The sequence below is a fragment of the Ranitomeya variabilis genome, chromosome 5 (genome assembly GCF_051348905.1).
Source record: "Ranitomeya variabilis isolate aRanVar5 chromosome 5, aRanVar5.hap1, whole genome shotgun sequence".
Classification (NCBI taxonomy): domain Eukaryota; kingdom Metazoa; phylum Chordata; class Amphibia; order Anura; family Dendrobatidae; genus Ranitomeya; species Ranitomeya variabilis.
The window spans coordinates 79,340,247-79,352,333 of record NC_135236.1 but is presented as its reverse complement, the minus strand read 5'-3'; the positions used below and the strand labels follow the sequence as shown (position 1 = coordinate 79,352,333).

General features: G+C 40.9%; 1 protein-coding gene across 2 annotated transcripts in view; it reads left to right on the top strand.

Annotated features, from left to right (window-relative positions):
* ADGRL1 (adhesion G protein-coupled receptor L1) overlaps positions 1–12,087 on the top strand; it is a 526,256-nt gene that overhangs the window by 147,290 nt on the left and 366,879 nt on the right. The gene's annotated exons all lie outside the window — the stretch shown is intronic.

Genomic DNA, 12,087 nt, shown 5'->3' with positions numbered 1-12,087 from the left:
TTTTTCTCACTTCACTTTAAATACGTTTTCCTATGTAATTGCCTCTTTCTCTTGACTTTGACATATAAGAGAAGCTTCGGCATTCGCTCTTCTTTTTTTTTTCCTCATGTTTTCCATTTACGGAACGCAGCCTCTAACAAGGTCACAATTTGCTTTTAAATGTATATGACAAACTTTCATTTATCCTATGCCTCATTTGATATAGAATCGATCCCATAAATGAAATCGAGACGCGATTGCCTCATTACCATATCCCCACCCACATCTGCTCTCTTTGCCGCGAAAAAAAAAAAAGCTATTTTTTCTGAGATTTTTGGCGACAAGGCCGGTCTAATTACCTGGTTTGGAACAAGCAAATATTCTGATAAGCAGGTTTCATCATTACTGTACTTTGTACAGTGGAAGGGCGTATGGCTGTGTGTGCTCACCATAACCGCGCTGCTGAATATCTTAATGTATGCCATCATTTGTGTCACTTTGGAATTACGAGATGTAATGATGCCGAGTGTCTGTATGCAGATAATGAGCCCTACACACTCTACAATTATGCTGAGTATCTGTATACTTTCATAATGAACACATTGCGTTCTACAAAGATGCTGAGTATATTATATACTCTTATAATGAACACACCGAGCTTTATAATGATGGTGGTTACATCCATACATATACATATATACATCCTCACAATCACTCGTCTGTGCTCTATAGCTATACCAACTGCCGCTATTTTATTATGATGAATGCACCTTAATAAGAAATGATGTTGCTCGAGATGAGCAAATATTTAATCGATCCTCCAAGATGCGAATCACAAAACTTGGAAATTGATTCTACAGCCTTTAAGTAGCGCTATCCTAATTATTACGGATCCTTTCTGAAATCTATGCCAGGTATAAGAATATTCCCTATAGTGTATTGATTTATTAAATTCACATTAGAGGCCGTTTTAGGATTTCCGACAGTCTAGGCAGTATAGAATAGGAATCAGACTCATGGCGGCTCCACCATTTATCACAAAGTGATCCATTATGACACATATGAGTTTGCTATTATCAGGAGTAAAATAAGGGTAAGGCAGTGTAGGCTTCTGCCTGAGGCATCACTGAAAAGGGGCTGCTCTAACTTTACACTTTTTACTGTTTACAGGATACAGTGAGGTTAGGGTCAGACAAGCGTAAATTCTCTCATCTGAGAGAATTGGGTCTCTGATCAGAGTGTGGTCATAGTGTGAGCAGATTCTCTTGGATGAGAAGATGCAGAAAAAAAAAATTCTCCATTTTGTCAGTTCCTGGAAAATTGGACAGCACTTAGATGTCATCCTAATGCAGTCAGATGTTTTTCACAATCTCATTGGCTTGCCATATACATACATCTATCCATAATCCTGGGCCCTCCACCTACATTTCAGACACCAATGGGGGCATGTAAATATAAATGTAGGGTTTACAGGACAGTAGTCATGGGCGAGGGGCTGATGTTCTCCCACATCCTGGCAACCCACAAGTAAATAATGTCCTTGTGTGGTTTGTGTGAAGTGGATAACACTCACTTTTGGTCCTGAATACTCAGTTTGTTCCACAATCACAGATCCTGATACCAACACACAGTTAGTTACACATTCTTTATCCATTTTCAGCAGTTCAACTTTACTCAGCAGTTCAATCTAAGACACAGATACAGCACAGTATGTTAGTTTGGTAACAGTTCCTTCAGCCTGTGCTATCCCTTTCTTTACTGGCATTCCTTGCCCCTGGGAAGTTCCACCCTGCACCACAGATTCCCAGAATCCTGGCCCCATTCCTGTCTGTGAATCCCCATCTGTTTTCCCTTTTGGGGATGAAAGCAAGGCAGGCTCCTCCATACCTTTTTCACGCTGTTGGTCTTAGACGTTACACGATAGATTACCAAAATTTGTCACGGCTGTTCTCATGCTTTGTTTTCCTTCCATTTTTCTAGTATCCATGTGACCTTTAGCTCTCTGGCCCTGAACCGCTGCTCAAAAAATTCTTAATTTTCACAAAGATTTTTAGTTTTTTTTTCCTTTGGTACAAAAAGGATTAACCATGAATAGAAAAACATGGCTACTTTCTTAGAAACTGTGCAAGACCTGTCTCGTATTGCAGGTCATTTCCATTCACTTTGGTTGAACTGAGCTGCCATACCAGACCTCACACATGGACAGGAGTGGCGCTAACCACATACAGGAGGGGCACCATACATATTTCTCTAAAGCGGCAGTATCAAGCTTAGACGTTTTCCCTAACCTTAATAACTTCCCAATCAATGGGAGTCCAATAGGGGATAACTTCCAAACTGGGTAGAACCTTTTTATGGAACTTTTGTATCGCAGAGATCTAAGTCAGGGAACCATAGTAATACATACTGACTGCTCAATGTGGTACATGATAGTCACAAGCCAGACAATACTTTACAAGATTCTTACTCCCAAAAAGTCAGTAGGTCATGAGTTTTGCCTTTGAAGGTGTTCTAGTTACAGAAAATGAGATCAAGTGACCAATAAGATGCAAGGCAGCACAGCGCCCTACATGAAACCATGCGTCTGTCAACTTACACCAGCCCTATCTGTGTGAATACTAAGCAGCCCTCCCTCTCGAATACTGCGTGAGTGAGTATTTTCCACCTCTGTGACCCCCTTCATTGTGTTTGTCTCTGTCCGGTTGGGAATGTCATCTCATTTACATTCTGATTGCATCACATTTGGTCCTATGTTTTTCACATACACTGAAAACGTTCATAACTTATATTTCCAATGTTTCCAAGGGTCTCCATTCACCCAACAGATGCCAAAATAGTGCCAGGTCATGCATACGATAGTATAACTGAAATGTGACGTGGACAAATTCTAGATATGGCTTTACTCTCCCTGGTTATAGATAGAGGCAGATTCATTAAAGCTTTTACGCCAGAAAAGTTGCGTAAAAACTTTTGGCGTTTTCACTCCAGTTTGAATGAACTCCGCCAAAATGGGTCTAGGTATGGAGGATCAAGGATGGGGCATGACCACACCTGCTTGTTTAATTTATTTGGAAGCTAGAAATGCTACTTAAGTCATTGACATGTAGCACACAGAGGAACATGACATTTATAAGATGTGCCAAAGTTATTAAATGGGTGTGTGCCCCTTAATGAATTTGGCACCTTGTACTCCACCAAGACTGGTGAAGTACGAGCGCGCCCTACATCAGTCTTAATGAATCGACCCCATAATAGTTTACAGCAAACATTACATACTTTCAATACATATGGTACATCAAATGCTGAATAAATACATTTTGTTCTACTTTGGAAGGGTAATTTTCAATATAACCCATATGATCCAGTAGCTACTGTAAAAAAAGTGCCCCACACGGTGCTATAGTGTGAGGAGATCACTGCTGCAGTTGCCCTAGGTGAAAATTCTATTGAAACACAATATTTTGCCGTCTTCCTCTGCCCTGACCCTCTGGAACTATCCAGAACTTCAATGCATTGTTTCTCCTTGGAGTGCTATTTGACTGCAGTGAATGCTTGCCCAAAACCTGGCTAGAAGACAAAAATTGCAGTATAATGAAGTGACCCTTGTAATCTCAGTCCCTGCATATGCAGAGTACATCAGCCAATGGCAAACTCATCTTGGCTGCTGCACTCTGCACAGACAGCAACAGTATTGAATCATGCACTGTGCCTCCTGCAACTCTTTGCCTCTCCTATCACTTATAATTTTCTGAATAGAACGACAGGGACTCTGGGGAGAGCTGTCCCAAATGTATAAATCTAAACCAAAAGGGATTTTGTGGACTTCTTCGTGCTGCTGATCATTGATGACTTCAAATTCAGAAGATTATGTAAATATATGGTTTTATGTGACGTGTTTCAAAGTACATTACTTCGAAACGCGTCAAAGAAAACCATTTATTTAAATAATCTTCTGAATTTGACGTCTTCAACGATCAGCAGCGCGAAGAAGTCCACAAAATGCTTTCCGGTTTCTATTGAAAGTGGTCTGACGACTCGTGGACCCGCAGCAGCTGAATAACATTTTAAAACGCAAAATTCTGTGGATCAGGTGAGCAAATTCTGCATTTTGAATTTTTAATTTTTATCTGATAAGGCCCTTTTTTCTCCAAGGCCTATGTACTTCAAAATTCTAAATGTGTCACGTGTAAAAAAAAATAAAAATACAGTAGCATAATACATTTTAGATTTTTATTTTTTTTTCTTACCTTGGATACGGCTAGACTAGAGCTAGGGTTAGGGTTGGGGTATAAAGTTAGGTTTAGGGTTGGGGTATTGCTGCAAAAAAAATGTATTTTAAAAAAAGTTGAATAAAATACTAAAGTATAATAAAATGTAAGTGTATTAAATGTAATGCACAACTAATCCCACCTTTATTTATGTGAGAAGAAAAGAAGCGATCCCATATGTAAAATCAATGTTTATTGATGTTAATATTAAAAACTTACAGAATAAAAAAGCAAAATTACCGTAGGGGACACCATAGTACCAGGCACTACATTAATTAATCATAAATAGCCATTTAACAATACTGGTGGTTATCTACTCTAAGACAGCAGTCTGATTTACCAATCTATGCTCAGTGACATCATGAACCAAACGAATGGTCTGTTAGTACAAACAATTCCTCACATTTACGCTGCCTATTAAACAAAGTATAACTCAAGTGTTAGCCAAATGGCTTTAATGTACAGGCAGTACTTCAATATGAGATACCTAGAGACCACCCTATAGAGCCGCCAAAGAACAGTATTAGAATCCACTCAACAATAGGCCGAAAAAATATAGAGCATATTACCTCGTGATGATGGCGTCCCCTCACCCCGACGCCCCCGGAAGAAGCAGGAGGCGAAACGCGCGTCGGGGTGAGGGGACGCCATCATCACGAGGTAATATGCTCTATATTTTTTCGGCCTATTGTTGAGTGGATTCTAATACTGTTCTTTGGCGGCTCTATAGGGTGGTCTCTAGGTATCTCATATTGAAGTACTGCCTGTACATTAAAGCCATTTGGCTAACACTTGAGTTATACTTTGTTTAATAGGCAGCGTAAATGTGAGGAATTGTTTGTACTAACAGACCATTCGTTTGGTTCATGATGTCACTGAGCATAGATTGGTAAATCAGACTGCTGTCTTAGAGTAGATAACCACCAGTATTGTTAAATGGCTATTTATGATTAATTAATGTAGTGCCTGGTACTATGGTGTCCCCTACGGTAATTTTGCTTTTTTATTCTGTAAGTTTTTAATATTAACATCAATAAACATTGATTTTACATATGGGATCGCTTCTTTTCTTCTCACATAAATAAAGGTGGGATTAGTTGTGCATGATATTGTGGAGTGCCCAAGTGATTGGCATAAGACATATGTGGAGCGTATTAAATGTAATGTAAAAATTATAATGTATATTCTTTTTTTCACATTTTTTGTTTGATTTCAACAATAAGCGGAAAAAAACTAAAGGGTCTGAAGGCAATCTATAATTTCAGTACATCAAGATTTTCTTAAATTATACTACATGTGATTGGGGGATAAGAAGATCAATACTGGAGTGGTGGAAGGGACTCGGGGAGTATTAATGGTCCACAGGTTAGGGGGGCACAAAATACTTACTTTGCTCTTGGCACTAGGAACACATGCTACGCCACTGATAACCCATACCATGTTACGCACCAAAGTCCACACACAAGAGTGAATATGGCCTCCAGCCGGACACTGACTTTTCTTGGATTATGCCTGTCCTTAGAGAGGGATGTGGCTTACCCTGCTAAGGTCTTTCAATCAGAAGTCAACTTAATTGAAATGTTCGATTTCTTTAGGAACATGACCCCCGAACATGTAATTGTACAAAGAACAGAGCAACCAACCGTGAGACCCTAGCTAAACCTATGGAGCTTGGTTTCTTGTTCTAAAATCACCATCTTATCTCAGGTGCAAAAGTCAAATACCAAAAATAAAAAGTACATATAACCTTCGGACCTCTCCACCATGTAAGCTCCCTTGTCTATACTCAGTGATCTCAGGAACATATGTTGTTTATAGAATAATTAATACTACGGCACAAAGTGATTATAAAAGCTTACGGTTATATTTGCAGTGTGATTATTGAGGTGTTGACGGAGTAAATATAATATTATATAACACAATCTGGGGCGTTTATCACAGGTGTCATCATAAGTGATAAGAATAATGAATTTCACACGTAACATTTCATGCGGCTCTGTGCAAGCATAGCAACAGAGGCTTAGGAGAGACTAGGAACAGCCAAGCTCCAGTCCAGCCTTCAATGTATCCGCTAGAGCCTCATAGTCTACCTAGAGATGTCAAACTCAAGGCCTGTGGGCCAAACCGGCCTGCCATGTCATTCTATGTGGCCCGCGAGGTCAGGAAACACTTCAACACTGCTCTGATCGGTTCTCTGTAAAAAGGAAAAGTGGAGAGCTGGTCGGAGTAGTGTTGAAGTAAACCAATCCTAATTTTGAGGGAGATGCGTTACATAGTTGATAATATGGGAAAAAGGTCTATCAACCTTATCGCTAACCCTACTGTGTTAATCTGGAGAAAGGCAAAAATCCCTATGGGTCAGTTTCCATTTCCTTGTTCAATGTATCAATTATCCTCAGCCACAGGGTTACGGCTTATTAGTCGCTTAGGAAAAATAACTATTGGTTCCATCTCGTACAGTAAAATAATTCCAAACGTCCACTTCTTTGAAAAGACCTCTTTTAATTCCCCCTTAGTACCCATACCCATAGTCTATGGACCCTAATCATCAATTGCGATTTATTGGAATCACTTTTCTTTTTTTTTTTTTTTGTGGTATTCGCTGACTTTTTCTGCACAAAATTCTTCAAAATGGTGAATGTAGTTCAAGAATTTGCCGACAAATCAAAAATGCTCTTTATTTTTGCCTTTAATTGTTTTTTTGCGACTTTTCATTACCAAAAGTCTCAAATCCTTTGAAAAGTTGTAAAAATGCACCAAGTTGAGAACTCCTACAGAAACCTTAATCAAGGTAGGGACTGGAGCAACATGCAGCAAAAAAATGTGACATTTGGTATAAACAGCATTTCATGAATTTGTGTAAAACATCTGGAAAAGTAAAGTTGTCGAGGAAAAAACAATAAAGACTTAAAAAAGCAACTTATCAAATACCTGATGGCTTGATACTATCAAGATAACGGCAGAGAAGATGATGGTGGACCTATCTAGGCTTGCACAAGAACCTATAGAGTGTTCATCTGTGAAATCGCCATGGCTCGAGACCGAGCTGGGGGCTGTTAAATACATAGTAATAATAAACCGGCACAAACAGTATAGAGAGTAAAGGCCCCGTCTCACATAGTGAGATCGCTAGCGAGATCGCTGCTGAGTCACAAGTTTTGTGACGCAACAGCGACCTCAGTAGCGATCTCGCTATGTGTGACACGTACCAGCGATCAGGCCCCTGCTGCGAGATCGCTGGTCGTGTCGGAATGGCCTGGACCTTTTTTTGGTCGTTGAGGCCCCGCTGACATCGCTGAATCGGTGTGTGTGACACCGATCCAGCGATGTCTTCACTGGTAACCAGGGTAAACATCGGGTTACTAAGCGCAGGGCCGCGCTTAGTAACCCGATGTTTACCCTGGTTACCAGCGTAAATGTAAAAAAAACCAAACAGTACATACTCACCATCTGTTGCCCGTCAGGTCCCTTGGCGTCTGCTTCCTGCTCTGTCTGAGCCGCCGTAAAGTGAGAGCACAGCAGTGACGTCACCGCTGCGCTCTGCTCTCACTGTACGGCGGCACACAGTCAGAGCAGGAAGCAGACGCCAAGGGACCTGACGGGCAACAGATGGTGAGTATGTACTGTTTGTTTTTTTTTACATTTACGCTGGTAACCAGGGTAAACATCGGGTTACTAAGCGCGGCCCTGCGCTTAGTAACCCGATGTTTACCCTGGTTACCCGGGTGCTGCAGGGGGACTTCGGCATCGTTGAAGACAGTTTCAACGATGCCGAAGTCGTTCCCCTGATCGTTGGTCGCTGGAGAGAGCTGTCTGTGTGACAGCTCCCCAGCGACCACACAGCGACCACACAGCGACGCTGCAGCGATCAGCATCGTTGTCTGTATCGCTGCAGCGTCGCTGTGTGAGACGGGGCCTTTAGGCACAAATACAAAAGCCAGTAAACAAGAGCAAATTACTCAAGAAAAGTGGAGATACAACAATGATAAATCCAGGCATATGAGTCTACCCACTGAAGTCTATGTGGTTAGTCAAATGTCTGTGGTTTTTGGGGGAGGTTTTTTTTGCAGACCATGCGTCACGGAAATATCATGGAGACATGTCCAGTTTTCCAGCATCATGGATGAAAAGTACCAATACAAATATTTGGGTCTGTGAAAATCACCGACAGAACACAGATGGCGTCAGTGTACAACCCATGTACTGTCCGTGATTAACATAATTTATCTATCCATACTTGAAAATCACTCTGATGGTAAAAATTGACACATCGACCAAACATAGATGAAACTAGAATCCAAAACATTGATGACACTCGTTGTTTTTCTTTGCGTATGCGAAAAAAACTGATGTCTGAACGAGGTCTAATCGTATATATTGTTTTTTTTCTTTGAAGACTATTTTTCAATTCTACTCGGTCATCTCAAAGATTTTCCACAATATTAGCAAACCAAATTTTCCTAAATCAATGACTTCTTAAGTTAGGATATTGATTTAGGAAACTTGTCCTTCGGAAAGTAGACAACCTTTTTTTTGTTTTGTCTTTACTATTATTATCACCACTACTACAGGAAGAAAAAAAATGAAATTGAATACTAGTATCATCAACTTGTAGGGATAAAAGAATCTAGATGAATTTTCGTGCAGTTTTTTTCTTCTGTTTATACATGTTGTCCTGCAATTTGGACTACATACCTATCTGAAGCGATTTAGGACACGCTAAAATGGTATCTAGCAGTACTTGTAAATTGAAGATGAATACACAGCAACATTCGCCACTGCATCATCTGCCCAAACAGCATGTTTAAATTCCATACTGAGCTCTAAATTATAGAGAACACAAACCTTCTGAAATGGGCTGATAGCACAGCACTTAGGTGAAATAACGTCCATCTGATGATCACCACAAACAAAGTCATTCTTTGGCATGCTTACCGAAATAACACTTGGCTGACTATCTGTATTTCACGGTACGTGACAAATCCAAGTAAAACATTCCAAAAACTTCAAGGCAACCAAACATTAAACTTGGAGCACGTCCAAAACTTTGCTCTCTCCTATTACAAATTAACCTTTTTTGGGGATTTGAATGTTAATTTCATTATCAAGACAAGCCTATATTGAGCCCAGCCTAGAACTAGACCCCTCTCACCTGGAATAAGGATCCGTATGTATCAAGAAGAATGAATACAGCGCTTTAAAAAAGTATTCATACCCTGTGAACGTTTCCACATTTTTTCAAGTTGCAGGCACAAATTTATATACATTTTATTGGGATTTTATGTGATAAACCAACACAAACCAGGAAGTATTTGTGAAGTCTAGAGGAACACATCAGACAGGTCAAGGATAAAGTTGCAGAAAGAGTAAAGCAGGGTTGGGATATAACAGGTGCGATGCTGCAGGCCCGATGTCGGTGGTGAGGTAGAGCAGAGTGCATTGCCATGTTCCTGAAGCCGTGGGCCGTCAGAGGCGGAGACTGTGCAGACTGGGAACTTGGCCTGGCCAAGATCTCAATACACAGTATGCAAGCGCCTCCTGCAGCAGCCATTTCCCTGAAGCCCATGGCTTACAGTATATGAGGCAGATTTTCAGATTTTATTTGCACAGGTCTGACACCAACAAAAGGTTGCCTCTTCTCAATGTTATTAAGTGTTCACAGTTAGGTTTATTAGTTAATTAGTATATATATATATGTACACTGCTCAAAAAAATAAAGGGAACACTCAAATAACACATCCTAGATCTGAATGAATGAAATATTCTCAATGAATACTTTGTTCTGTAGAAAGTTGAATGTGCTGACAACAAAATCATACAAAAATCATCAATAGAAATCAAATTTATTAACCAATGGAGGTCTGGATTTGGAATCCCACTCAAAATCAAAATAGAAAATCCAATTACAGGCTGATCCATCTTCAATGGAAGTGCCTCAAGACAAGGAAATGATGCTCAGTAGTGTGTGTGTGGCCTCCATATGCCTGTATGTATGTACAATGTGCGGGCATGCTCCTGATGAGGCGGCGGATGGTCTCCTGAGGAATCTCCTCCCAGACCTGGACTAAAGCATCCGCCAACTTCTGGACAGTCTATGGTGCAACATGACGTTGGTGGATGGTGCAAGACATGATGTCCTAGATGTGTTCAATTGGATTCAGGTCTGGGGAACAGGCGGGCCAGTCCATAGCTTCAATGCCTTCATCTTGCAGGACCTGCTGACACACTCCATCCACATGATATCTGGCATTGTCCTGCATTAGGAGGAACCCAGGGCCAACCGCAGCAGCATATGGTCTCAAAAGGGGTCTGAGGATCTCATCTCGGTACCTAATGTCAGTCAGGCTACCTCTGGCGAGCACATGGAGAGCTGTGCGGCCCTCCAAAGAAATGCCACCCCACACTGTTCCTGACCCACAGCCAAACCGGTCATGCTGAAGGATGTTGCAGGCAGCAGATCGCTCTCCACGGCATCTCCAGACTCTGTCACGTCTGTCACATGTGCTCAGTGTGAACTTGCTTTCATCTATGAAGAGCACAGGGCACCAGTGGTGACTTTGCCAATCCTGGTTTTCTGTGGCAAATGCCAAGCATCCTGCACGTTGTTGAGCTGTGAGCACAACCCCCATCTATGGATGTCAGGCACTCAGACCATCCTAATGGAGTCGGTTTCTAATGGTTTGTGCAGACACATGCACATTTGTGGCCTGCTGGAGGTCATTTTGCAGGGCTCTTGCAGTGCTCCTCCTGTTCCTCCTTGCACAAAGGCTGAGGTAGCGGTCTTGCTGCTGGGTTGTTGCCCTCCTACGGCCCCCTCCACATCTCATGGTGTACTGGCCTGTCTCCTGGTAGCGCCTCCAGCCTCTGGACACTACGCTGAAAGACACAGCAAACCTTTTTGCCACAGCTCACATTGATGTGCCATCCTGGATGAGCTGCACTACCTGAGCCACTTGTGTGGGTTGTAGAGTCCGTCTCATGCTACCACGAGTATGAAAGCACAACCAACATTCAAAAGTGACCAAAACATCAGCCAGAAAGCATTGGTACTGAGATGTGGTCTGTGGTCCCCACCTGCAGAACCACTCCTTTATTGAGGGTGTCTTGATAATTTCCATCTGTTGTCTATTCCATTTGCACAACAGCATGTTAAATTGATTGTCAATCAATGTTGCTTCCTAAGTGGACAGTTTGATTTCACAGAAGTTGATTTACTTGGAGTTATATTCTGTTGTTTAAGTGTTCCCTTTATTTTTTTTTGAGCAGTGTATATGCAAACAAAAAACAAATGCAGCACACCAGTTCAGGGTGAAAAAATGCAGCTATTTAAATGGCGACTTTTTGGCTCAGGATTGTGATCCTTTGTCATGCTTGCTCACAATCCTGAGCTGAAACGTCGCCATTTTGGGCAATTAAATAGCTGCATTTTTTCACCCTGAACTGGTGTGCTGCCTTCTTTTTTTGCCTGTATATGGAGGTTTGGTCATTGCCTTGGAGGCTCGGCACCCAGGAACGCTATCTGCCTGTGCTGCTTTTCGTTTTATTTTTTCTATGTAAATACAAGACATCTAGAATTCTAGAATTAAACATTCTCGTTTATTTGCCATAAAAACTCTTTACATGTTTTTGTAAAATTTTGACAATTTTTTTTCAAAATACTTCCTTTTTAATATTTCACAGCTTGAAAGCTAAGCATCTAGGTGAAATTAGTTTATATATATATATATATATATATATATTGGAAAAAAAAATAGTTAAAATTTTACAAAAATATGTAATCTAAATGTTCTTCTTATTTACTATTTCATTATTTTTAGCCTGAGGTGTTTTTTTTTTGTTT